This window comes from Platalea leucorodia, assembly GCF_965183815.1.
Source record: "Platalea leucorodia genome assembly, chromosome: 4".
In the NCBI taxonomy this organism is placed as follows: domain Eukaryota; kingdom Metazoa; phylum Chordata; class Aves; order Pelecaniformes; family Threskiornithidae; genus Platalea; species Platalea leucorodia.
The window spans coordinates 57,587,475-57,600,517 of NC_138826.1; the positions used below are offsets into that span (position 1 = coordinate 57,587,475).

At 44.0% G+C, this 13,043-nt stretch overlaps 1 protein-coding gene across 2 annotated transcripts in view; it reads left to right on the forward strand.

Annotated features, from left to right (window-relative positions):
• Positions 1 to 1,397: 1,397 nt before the first annotated feature.
• The window catches only part of EPS8 (EGFR pathway substrate 8, signaling adaptor), a 135,653-nt gene continuing 124,007 nt past the window's right edge, over positions 1,398 to 13,043 (forward strand). For both annotated transcript variants that reach the window (XM_082309116.1, XM_082309118.1), the window contains exon 1: positions 1,398 to 1,505. The gene's annotated coding sequence lies outside the window, so the exon portion shown is untranslated. The remainder of the gene's footprint in view (positions 1,506 to 13,043) is intronic.

A 13,043-nucleotide genomic window follows, 5' to 3' on the forward strand; every position in this document is an offset into this window, starting at 1 on the left:
AACAGTAGCTTTCTTTTTTAAAAAGTGTTTGGGAAAATCTGTGTCCTTCCTGGAGAAGCCATCAGGGGCAGGACTCTGGCAGTGATGGCTCTGACTTCACCTGCCTCTGCAAATGAGTCACGGAGTGTTATAAAAAGCAAGGACCTGCCAAGTCTCATTTCTTGGAACTGAGTGGAAATTTCAGCAAGCAGCTGCTCTTTCATTAGTTTATACTTTTCCTCTGTGGGTTTCTTGAGGAGGGCCTGGAATCACAGAAACTTTGCAGCATAAAGGACCTGTTGCTATGTTTGGTTAACTGTGGTTCAATCCTGGAAATGGCTATGTGTTTGGTCTTCACAGGGAATCTTGGTGAAGCCTGGAAGGAGACTCAGGAACATAATTAAGCAGGTTTGTAACTCTTTCAGGATTGGCAATTCAATCCTATCAAAAATCAGGAACGGAACCTCAAAAATCAGATTAGCTCTCCTGTACCACCTAAAGGGGGGTTCTTTTCATCTGTCTGATGCTATTGAAAAATTTATGTTTTCTAGGTTTTCCCTGAAGTCACAAAAGACAAAAACTTATTTGAAAGTGAAATCAGTGAAAACTGAGATTCTCGGGGAACAGCCCAATTCTAGGAGTGGAAGTGGCTTATTATAGAGATCACGACCGTGGCAACAGCGTAACGTCAGGACTTTGGCTACCTGTAAGTAGGGCAATAGTATACGTGCGTGGGACTATTCCCCTGTGCTGAGTGAAAGCCACGTGTAAGTTGTCAGGGTCAGGAGGAATGTGATGCCAGATGGAAACAACATAAACAGCTGGGAGATTTCATCCGGGATTTCGAGTGAGGACGAGAGACTTTTGTTCTCATAGCTGACTCATTCCAAAGGTGGTTTAGATACACCTACTTCTTCGAGCAAGGATTTTGCTTTGGAGTCTTGGTAAGTTTTGCGTGTGGCTTTTTTTCTTCTTTTTTTTTTGGGGGGGGGCACACGGACGGGGACGCTTACGATCACTTTGAACAAACTCCCGTATTTCAGCCCAGCTCCGGGGAGCTGCTCTTAGTACCGTGGCATTTCGCGAGTGCCCTGTAAAGCGCAACAGGGAGCGGGAGGCGAGGCGAGGCGGCCCCGGCAGCGCGCACAGCCCGCATGGCGCCGGGCGGCAGCACCGCCGGCGCGGGGGCTCCGCGGGGCTCCGCGCTGCCCCGCCGCGGGCCCGCCCCGGCCGCGGGCTGGAGCTGGAGCTGGGGCGGCGGGGCCGGGGCCGGGGCGGGGCGGCGGGCCGGCAGAGGGAGCTCCGCTCCGCTCCGCTGCGCTCGGCCGCTGCTCCCGCTGGCCGGCGCCCTCCCCGCGCCGCTCCGGCACTTTGTTGGCGGCGCGGAGCGGAGACCCCGCGCCCGCCCCTGCCCGGAGCCCGGCGGCGGCGGCGGGGAGCCCCGGCCGCCCCCCGCGGAGCCCTGCGGCCGCCGCCGCGGGAGCAGCGCGGAGCACCGCACCCGCGGGAGGAGGACGCCCGGGAAGGTAAGGGGCTGGCCGGGCGGGATTTCCCCCGGTCGCTGAGCGCCCTCGTTTTGTTCCGCCACCCTGAAAACCGCCCGGGCAAGCGCCCGGCTTCGTAACATGGCGAGCTGCGGGGCATTAACCCCGGCCGCCCCCGGTCCCGCCGGCGCGGCTGGGCGGGCGCTGCCGCCGCCCTCCGCTCGGGCAGGGGCCACTGGAAAACTCCCGACCGGGCCCCCGGGCTGTGCGCGGCTCTGCCGCGGCGGCTGGGGACGGCGCCTGCCGCTGCAGCCTGTCCCCGCCGCCGTGGCTTTCTATACCCATAGCTCTCCGTGTGCGTACGTGTGTGTGCATAGGTGTACGGATATTTTTCTCCCCGCTTGCGGTAACGCGAACCGCCGGCGCCGCCGCCACACCTGCTCGCACCTTGCCCACCGGGCTCCACCGGCAGCGCGCCGCGGCCCCGGGGCCGGGCGAGGATCCCTGCCCGGGAAGGGCAGCGTCCGTGCCCCCGCCTCCTCCCGCCTCACCTTCTACCAGGTGACCTGGCTTTCTCTCCTTACTGTGGCATTTTTTCCCCGGCGGTTAAGCTGGCTTTTCCAGAGGTGGCGTGTATTGCTGGTAGCTGGCGAAGGGCAGCTTTCGGGTGGGATAATCCTGTTGCATGCCCGTGTTTCTTCGGTGCTCTGCCCGGCTGTCTTCCTTCTCCTCCTCTGCTGTTCAGCCCTTTCCCTTTCTCTGCTAACTTTCCCTGGTGTTCTTCCTCTTTCTGCCCCTCTCACCACCATGACATGCACTCCCTTACGCATCACGCCAGTGCATGAAGGATGACCTGGACACACAGTGGAAAACAGGTTTGTGGCCTTTTGTGGCATGATCTAAGGTGCTCCTGCCCCCTGTAACCTCAGTAGGTCTGCGTTGTATCCATGAAAAGCGAGGCGTTGCAGCTTCCACTAAACCCCAGTTTCAAGCCAGCTAGTAGCAGCTAACAGAAGAAGGGTGGAACAAGTTTTTTCTTGAGGATGTTGTTTGGGAACCAACCCTCCCACCCAAAAACCGTGCTTTGCCTTGGCTTGTGCGTCTTGTACCCCCCAGAGTTATAGACATGCAGCAGTATGACCTTTGGTGGAGTCTGCTTTATTTACTTAAAGTGAAGTACTGAAGATAAAAGTATTACTGCTCTGTTTTGTGTCTTCTGAAATATTAACTAAATGACGGATCTCGTGTGTCTTTGCAGTGTAGACCATATTTTAATTGTTCTTCTCCATCATCAAAAATTTGGTCCTCCTCCCTTCCTGTTGACCATCTTCTCATTTGTGATTGTGCAATGTCTATATGTCAGCTACAAAAATTGCTTATATGGGAGAACATAAAAATGTCCATTTTTGTTGTTAGCAACTGGAAATACTGAATCAGCATTGTGTGACTGGTCTCCTTTCCATGGAGTACCCGTGGAAATGCTGCAGCCTGTGGCCTCCAAGAAGTGGTCCTCTCCTAGGCTGGGCCTGAAATGGGTCTGTTGTCTCTTCTCAGTGAGCTGTGGGGACTGCAAAGAGCTTACAGGGTTTCCAGGGTGTAAGGGAGACGCAGCGTATCTCATCTTGATTCACAGTTCACAGTGAGTGTACCGTTATTAGCGTACAGGTATCGTCAGGTAACGAGATACTGTGCTCAAGGCTCCGCGGAAGCAGGTTGGGGCTGCTGCTTGCTTTTACTGGGGGAGGCTGTGGAAGTATCAGTGGCTTTGGACTTTAATTGTCCGACTGGCTTGTATTGTCACATACTCATAATGGCCACAGTATTGAGTTATGCCTTCTGAGTGACGCTCAGAATGAATGTTTCTGAAAGCAGCCAAAGCATCCCATTAGATGTAATTGGAGGGAGGCAACACGCCACAGGCAGCAACACCCAATAGTGATTAGGTGCCAGGTTATATGTAGTGATAATAAAGAGGGCAAGATCGACCTAAAGGTACTTACTTCTGCTGTGAAATGCACAGATGGAAAAAAATACAGAAGTTTTGCACTTGGCAACAACTAAATTCATGAAATATGATTGATTTTATTTCTGTCAATAGTCCAGCTGTAACTGGCAAATCAGTCACATTAACCACTGCATATTTTTTTTTTTCCCCTGTGGGTGAAAGCTTATTAAAATCTAAACATCTGCAGTTGAATAATTGGTGCCCTGAGGGTCACAATAGATTAAATATATGAGAACTTTTCTCTTCAGCTACTGCAGTGAGATAACAGAAGACTTCAAGTCCACACAATGAAGACTGCACTAATAAAGTGCTTGCTAACTTTGATTGCAATGTCTAGCACTTGTTGCCCTTACACTCCCAGTTACAATTCCTGCATCACTCTGTCTTCTGGAACGGTAAATGACTGGTCAAAGGTATGAGATTTTCTTGAAGACGCAGCTTTCAGGTGTGCCCAACAGAAAAATGGAGCCCTTTGGTCTGTGACCCCTCCAGACTCTTCTCTCTCTGCTGCGGGGCTGGTGGCCGGAAAGAAAAGACATTTAACACCTCAGAGCCGCGTCACTTACGGTACAGTGTGCATGGCCTGATCCTAGTATTTGCATTCAAAGAGAACTGGAAGGGTGCTTTGCTTGTGTGTGTGTCTTCTGCATGTGGATAGGTCTGTTTCTCACATTGCCTTTGAAACCAGGATTTCTTCTTGCTTTCTTGCTTAACAGCATCTGGTTTCATGTCGCCATTGTCCATAGGGATTCAGAGTTTTTGTCGTTCTAGTCCTGAGCTGGGTTCCCAGGGAGGCTAATCAACAGCTTGTGACTAGATGACTTTTAACTGATTTTGAAGCCACAGTATTTGTTTTGTGGTACAGAGAGCAGCATGATGCCTGAAACACCCTTTTTGCTCATAGTAGGGCCATACTTACACAATACCCGCTAAAACTGTAAGTCACTAAACATACCATCGTTAACTAAACTAACAGTGCAGTTACATATATTGAATTTTCATGCTGGAGAAAAAAAAAAAAAAGGACTAAGAGGCCAATTTCTTGTTTTCAGTGCTAGTTCTCTTGTTTTTCCAATATTAAATGCTTTGCATTACTAGAAACTAGAATTCTTGCTTTCAGGGAGAGCTGTAACTGTTGCCATTTTATCTCAACTGCAGAGTTAGATTCCGATTCATCCATCGATTTATTCATCCAACACACTGATTTTTCTCACAGCTTCATACAGATCTTGATTTAACCCTGATACCTAGGAATTTCAGTTTCCCACCCTAGATCTCAAGTTAGATGATTGCTGTCATCTGAATTTTACATTTTGCTGGGAACTTCAGCTGTTACTGCAGTCCTGAGTGACTGCTGGGTTTCTCCCTGTTGTGCCCATAGAGGAACTTAGGTATAAAGTCGTTTAAAGTTTTGTCTAAGTCAGTGAGGCTATTTGGCATAACTGTTTCCAAAGCAGAGCTTCTCATTCACTGGAACGGAAAGGTAAGACAAGGTGTCTTTTATAGCATTTGATACTCAGAGATCCTACATAATTCTGCTTGTTGCCTGGCAAGGTTAGTCACAGCCTTCTTTGAAAGACCACGGTGATGTGGGAAGAAATGACCTTTACATCTGTTTTGTGGGGAGGGATTTTGTTTGTTTGTTTCTTGTTTTTAATTGCATGTCATGGACACTGGGGGATAAAAAAATGAATCAGTTACAAATGAAAACGTTATTAGCATTAGCTTTTGAGGACCTGTTTTTGTTTTGAGCTGTGACCATGAGCCCGTAATCACTAACACATGCCTTTGATTGTATTCTGTAATGTCAGTTTTAGTAAAATTTGTAAATATTAGCCAACTCAGGGCCTTGAATGCTACTAATTGAACATTTCCAGTCCTTTCTTCCCGTCATTCTCTATGCTACTGTCTAGGTAATTAAAGTTACTCATGCTGTGAATCTCCACAGGACTGAGCTCTAAAGTGGAAACAACAAATTACTTTCTTTGCATTTATTACCTTTGTCTTTTTCTGAATAGACTTCAGCAACCTTATACATTCTGGATAGACAAAGCAGATGTCTCTAGCTTCAACGGTGCAGGGTTAGTGTTTTCTGTGGAATTTATACATCTTTCCTTAAGTTATCCATTTCTGTGGGGTTTTCTGTTGTGTAGTTTTCTGATGCGTAACAGGCATCTTCATTACTGACAGTGTGATAGGGGATTCTATTTGCATTTGTTCTTAAAGCTTCACTCAAGTTGGCATTTTGACCAACCATGGATTGCTATGTTCTCTATAAAACTACAGAGAAAAAATCCGAAAGCCTGCTATAAAACCCTGGGTTGTGAAATGATGAATCCATTGTCCTCTAATACTGTGAAACCTTTGAGTATTTCAACCGAATATTTAGAAAAAACTCACCATTTTAAGAATGGTATCTGTTGAGTGAGAGTAGGTATTATGGATGTTCAGTAACTTAAAGTAGGATTTGTACAGATAACTTTTTTTTTTCCCCGTTCAAGAATGCATTGGTTTTACACGAGATAGAAGATTTATCTTTTAATAATCCCAAATGTTACTGTTGATGGATTTTTGGGATTTTATAGATTACTACTGCAGGTAAGGGAACATCTGACTTCTTTCAAGCCTTCCATGAGCACAGAGGAGCTCTATTCAGCTGACTTAATTGTGAAGCTGCCATAGCTGGTTCTTGGGGCAGGGGGCTGGAATTTGCTGTAGCTGCTGGATGCTTCAGACTTAACTTACCGCAAGAGTATCGCTGCGAGCTTTAATGTCTGTAGCTCAGGAATGTTTGTAACTGGAAAATAAAGGGATGACTCATGGGGATTTGTGTGTATTACTTTGATTTCTTCTCCTGCATGTAAAACCATTTTTAAAGATTTGACCAAGTAGAAAAGCAGGCACTAGGCTTGCTGCTTCTCCCATCAGTACTCCCTCACTTTCCAGAAACTGGCTTAAGTGCAAAGAGAAGCTGAAAGTCAGATGTTAGCAGTACCCTTTGGCTGTTCATTAGTATAGGTCCAGACACATTAGGAAAGGGAAGCAATATTTAACATACCCCCCAAATCAGCTGCATGAAACTTGATCTAAAAAACATGAGAAATACATGAGATCACAGAAGTCCATTTGCTCTTCAGTACTTGCGGATACCTGGTGAGATACAAGATTATACCAATTTTATCAGTGTTTTAACTTTAGGTAGAATTTGACGCTGCGATTTGTTCGCTCAGTGCTCCTAGTGATTTGTCTTTCACCTGAAATGTGAACTTTGGTTAATGAGCACTTTCTTTCATTCTGGGATGGTTGAGAGGACTTAATGCTAATTCAGCCCTCTGAATGCTCCTTTCATGAAGACTGAGGACTCTGCTCTGCGTTCTGATGTGCTCTTCCTTCTTCCGATGCCACTGCCCTTTTTGCTTGCTTCCACAGTGTGTCTGAGGTGTCGTCTTCTCTATTTCCCGAGTCAAAGATCTCTTTGTTTCCAGTGTAAAGTATAATTTGGAGTAATTAGCCTTGAGAAAGCTTTCTTTTTCTAATCCATAAGGGATTTAACACTTGGTGTTTCAGGGAGTTAGGTATCTGGTTGATACAGGCATTTGGTAAGAGTTCAGTGCCTTTGGGAATCCCAGTGTACATCATAAAAATATTTGAAATGTGCAGCTCTATTACTCAGAGCACGTGAATGTGAGACCTTTGTACAAAGAGTGAGACATTCATCTCGTGTGCTGAGTTCTTCACTGTAACTGAGTGCATATGACAATGATATAGCAAGGACTATGCAATGAAATTGAGATACGTCATGAGCAGTTTGTGATATCAAGTTGTAATAAAATTCAGCTTGATGATCTTCTGTGCCATTTAAAAAATGGCATGGAAAAGTCAGCCATTTATAGATGTGCGTCTAAAGTAACGTACAGCTTTGCACAACACGTCTTGAGAAGGCAGTGAGTGCATTATACTGCCTTCAGTTGGAGATATAAATATACATCTATGTTTCACGTTCAGAATTGGGTGGCAGGCTGTGTATTTAAATACACATTTTTCTTCTTCTTTCACTTCAATGTCGTCTCAGGCTTGCTTTTCCCAAAGTGGAATTACTTACTCTCTTCTCCACTTCTAGCATTATTTATTGCTTTGCAGTTCTTCCCATGCTCTTGCAACCTTAGTATAATGTTTCATCTCTTCTGTTTCCTTCTCTTCCTGTATTTAGGGATAAAGAATTGTCCAGGGGTGAGGGCAGAGGGCTGGGAGGTAGAAGGGTGGAGTCTGTTCCTATTTTAGCTGTAAACTTTGTTATGGCTAATAAATCCAGGCTAACTGGTAATTAGCCTCTTAGTGCTATCTCACGTACAGAGGGCAGGACAGAGTGAGGAATCTGGACTTTGTACCTTGGTGTCCATTAGGTAAATCACCCTTGTGTGACGAATGTCCTACCACTGCCGAGAAACAAACAATTTCTCTGTTGCAGTCACTATTTCCCTTCTCGTGGCTGCTCCTGTGCTAAAGCACTGCTACATTTTAAGCCTTGCCGTCACCTTTGGTCTCGGTTCTTCTCCCTGCTCAGCCTGGCCCCTGGGTTAGTTCTTAATATTTTCCTTCCTTCTCCACTTGCCTGAGCCATGTTTCTCCACTGTCTTCCATATTCTGGTCCATCCTGCTCTTGAGTCTTGATATAACTTTAATCTCCTGTTTTATTTCTTACTCCTTCTTTATTTATTGCCTAAGTTTCCCCTACTCTTTTTGTTTTACTTCACTCTTTGGTTGTGCATAGTGGTCTATCGCCAGCTTTGCAGAATGCACTTCATGACAATTCTTGCAGTAAAGTTTTCTTCCTTTCTCACAAATCACCTCTTTTTCTCCTTTTGTGTCATTAGTATTTATTCCAGTGTCTTCTGAAATGCGTTTCATAGAATCATTAAGGTTGGAAAAGGCCCTTAAGATCATCAAGTCCAACCGTTAACCTAGCACTGCCAGGTCCACCACTAAACCATGTCCTCAAGCACTGCATCTACCCGTCTTTTAAATACCTCCAGGGATGGGGACTCAACCACTTCCCTGGGCAGCCTGTTCCAGTGCCTGACTACCCTTTCAGTGAAGAAGTTTCTCCTAATATCCAACCTAAACTTCCCCTGGTGCAGCTTGAGGCCGTTTCCTCTCGTCCTATCACTTCTTACTTGTGAGAAGAGACCGACCCCCACCTCGCTACAGCCTCCTTTCAGGTAGTTGTAGAGAGCAATAAGGTCTCCCCTCAGCCTCCTCTTCTCCAGGCTAAACAACCCCAGCTCCCTCAGCTGCTCCTCGTAAGACTTGTGCTCTAGACCCTTCATCAGCTTTGTTGCCCTTCTCTGGACACGCTCCAGCACCTCCATGTCCTTCTTGTAGTGAGGGGCCCAAAACTGAACACAGTACTCAAGGTGCGGCCTCACCAGTGCCGAGTACAGGGGCACTATCACCTCCCTGGTCCTGCTGGCCACACTATTCCTGATACAAGCCAGGATGCCATTAGCCCTCTTGGCCACCTGAGCACACTGCTGGCTCGTGTTTGTTTCGATCCATTGATCTCAGTGGGACAGTTCGTATGTAAAATTACATGGGTAGTCAAGTCTTTGTGGGATAGGGCTTTAAAAGTAATATCTTCTCTAAAGGTTTAATGCTGTGTATTTTGTCTAGGCAGTAATTTTAAGCTCACTTGAAGCAGTTCTAGAGCTCAAGACCTGAATAGGAGGTGTTAGAGTGTGTGTAGGCATTTGTTTTCTCTATGTGAATGAGGTGTCTAATACACACAAAAAAAGGCTGTTCAATCAATGTCTTACTGAATATGAATGTGAGATATTCTCAGAAGTGCCTTCAATACGTGGTGGCATTTATTCTTTTCTACTTAGAATTTACAATTTTTCTCACTTTTTATATTAAAGCTAAATGTTGACATGCAAGAAAAAGAAGTGTTCATATGTTTCTTAAATAATGACAGATATATTTTCTGGTTTATAAATAGGAAAACTGAGGCAAAGAGCCCTGAGAACTGAGGCAAATACAGCCCTGGAGGAGAAACAAGTTGCCGTTGAGGCCTAGTCTTGGTGGTGACTGATTGAAGTTGCAGTTTTGTGTAGTTTATCAATGGTTTGACTTCTTCAGAGGGCCTTGGACTTCCAGGTTGAGGGTTTGGCAGATGAGATGGTCCTACTGGCCTGTGCAGTCCAGCGTTATGTGCTCCACAGCGGCGAGTAGCTGAGAGCAGCGGGCAGCAGTGAACTAAATCTTGCTGGGGAAAGTGTTTACTGACTTTTTTGGAGGGGGTGGATGCACAGGGCATAAGAGTTTATGTGCCATCGGATTCATTGAGTGTTTTAAACTGTACTTTTATAACTCCAGAAGTTCTTATTGTCCAAAGAGATCTCCATTCCCTTATTTGACATCATCTAAAGATCTCGATTTTGTAGACAGCTGTTTTGTCTCTTTGCCTCAGTTTTCCTATTTATAAACCAGAAAATATATCTGTCTCTCAGGGTTTCTGTGAGGCTTAATTAGCAAATGGTTATATAGCCTTTTGAAGATATAAGGCACCATATAAATGCTAAGTAGTATTATTATTACCACCAGCTGCTTTGTTGTAATTGCAGTAGTAAGTTTCAGTGCTGGTGGTTGTATTATTGTTGTTCTAGCTATAGTTTTTGTGAACACTGGAGACATTGAGGGTGGTGGTAAAAATGATGGTGCAGTCCATACCGAGGTACAATGTGTGAGAGAGTTGAGATGAGAGAAGTTATGCTTCCAGCTATGAAATCTTTGTGAAGGACTTCACTTTAAAAAAAAAAAAAAAAAAAAAAAAAAAAAGTACAAGTCTGTAACTGTGAAAGAATAAAACCTCTTCTGCAGTATGCCAGCGTTTACAAGTCACAGGGCTATCTGAGGGGTGGTCTGTGCTGTGCAGTGTCTCACCTGATTAGGAAGGAGCTGGCAGCAGTTGCATTTGTGACATTGGCATGAAAAAGATGGGATCTTTTAGAGATGATTGATAATTGGTAGTATAGGAAAAGAGATGTGGTATAAATCACAATTAGCCTTCAGGATTTTTTTTTAGGTCTACTTTTGTAAAACATCCATGACTTAATGCTGAGCTATTTTTATTAATGTTCTTGCGCTTATCTCGCATAACCAGCTTGTTAAAAGAGGATATGAACACTTTTTAAGCCTCTGACTTATAAATTGTGAGAAAGAGAAAAGAAGATTGATTCCAACGGGCTTGAAGGTAGATTCATTTCTCTTCTAGTTAGCAAAATGAGAGGGCGGGGGGAAATTAAACTGAAGACTTAGTGGGCCAATCAGTTTTAGCCAGGTAGAAAATCATTAGATTTAGCTCTAATGTACAATTTAATTGTAAAACTTTAACCTAAAAGAAAATAAATGCAGGGGAATTCTGTTTTGGTAAATTGATGATAACATCTCCAAGTCATTTCTGCCTGAAGTAATAAGGGTGAAAAAAAATAATAACAAAGAAACACTGAGGGGGAACAATTATTTTGCTAACGTCTCCTGAGGATTCAAGAGGGTTACTTGGTTGCATTATAAGAAGAATATTGTGCTGCTGGAATGTTGGAGAGGACTGTTGTGCTTTGAAGAAAACGTCTCTGTTCTTTTTACTGTAAACATCTGAGATAAGATTGAAAAGCTTGGAAGAACGCAACCTTCTGTGAGTTCTTTCAGCATTCTTAATTGCTCGTTATGAGATCTCGATTTGAATATTGTTGTTAGATATTTCTGGTGATTTTTAGAGGGTCCTAGTTTACTAAGTCAGGCTATCAAATTGCCTATAACAAGCGATCTGTTTCTAATAGTACCTTAATATCTAGTAGAATGCTTATTTAAATTGCTAGGGATGTTTACTAATAGCTTCTTGATCAGTTCTAATTATGAAGACATGAATCAGTTAATATGTCAGAGACACGGCACAAATCTGCATCATGGGCAGCATGTTTTCATAGTGGCCGCACTGCAAGGACTTCTAAACCAGAAATGATGCAAAGCAGGGAGCTGATTCAGTCCTTTATGATTATGTGCAAGCAAGTTTTCAGACAACTTTGAACATCTTGAAAGATGTTCAAGCAAGAAGAAAAGGCACCAGCCTTCTTTTTTTATTTTTTAATTTTAGGGAAATCCTGTTTTAAAAGCCACCATGAAGCATATAACCACAAAGTCCTCCTGCATAGAAATAGACGTGGTTTAAACACACAGAGGTAGGCAATATAACCCTGAGGTCCATATGGAAATGTCCCAAATGCTGGATGGCAGGTTAAGAAAATGTTGCTTTAGCTGCTCAAAATATTTTCAGTAGCGAAGTGGAAGACAATTCATAACGTTGTATTAAAGCTGTTCTCTCTTTATTGTGTGAGACTGATGATGCCTCATTTTGAATAAAAGTCTGGGTTTTCTTGAGGGCTGTAGGAAAGAGCAGCTATTTTACGCTCCCTGCATACAGCGGTACAGCAATTTGATAGGAATTTCTTTTTCTGTTATCCTAGACTGTAACATATAGTAGTATAATAGCTATCTTTTGAAGTACAGAAAATCTGCCTAAGGGGCCATCATTTTAAAGTATAATATGAAATGCTGTTTTAATAAGGTTTGCTCCTTGCACATTTTAAGTGCAAGGAAATGTGTGTGTTGAAACCTTGCTAATCCTTCATTTACACAAAGTATTTGGCTCATTCCCTAACTGTCAAGGAATTAATGGTGTGCTTCAATGAGATCTTGCATTACTAAACTGTAAGTATTTTTATAAGAGATTCTACACTGTATTTGATGATGCTTTATGAATTATCATAATAAATAAAATGAAATTGCTGTTGCCAAAACATATGAGCAAAGTAATCTGATTCCTATTTTTCATGTACTCACTGGCTCATGAAATTAAGTGGTTTCCAGCGGACTTCCAGGCTGTTCATACACGTTGGTGAAGTTTGCTGTGTGGTATTGTTTTGCTTGTGCTTGTGACAAGTTAAACAATGGTGTAGCTGACAAAAAGCAACTCCACTGATGAGATGACAACACATCTCTCCTGTACTTCCTCCTTTGGCCTTGTACTTGAAAAGGGAACAAAAAGGCAACACATATATTGGTTCACTTAATGAATTCAGGTTCTCATCTGAACCATGACGGCGTGACCTCTGGCAATTATTGTATGGTAACAGGCTTTGAATTAAGTTATTCAGAGGAGTGCCTACGGCAGAGATGTCAGGACAGTGCAGGCGTATCCAAGCAGATTTTAGTTGTACTCTCCCAGTGCCAGAAACAGGCTACAGTTCAATGGGACATGTGGACTCCATGCTTCTTGGCTGAGAACAGACATCCTTGCTGCCACGACTAGACTGGGTCCAGTACCCGAACCTGGGTATGGTGGTTGCACCGTAGACACATCCTCCGTCTGCACGCTTTTCTGGAGATCAGCACCTAGCTAAAGGAGACTATGTAGAAGATAGTACATACTGTTTGCTTTTCAGGTGGATAAACTCAGTGAGATAAAATTTCAATTTCAGAGTATCTACATAAGATTTTACCTTTGGCTTATTACAAATATT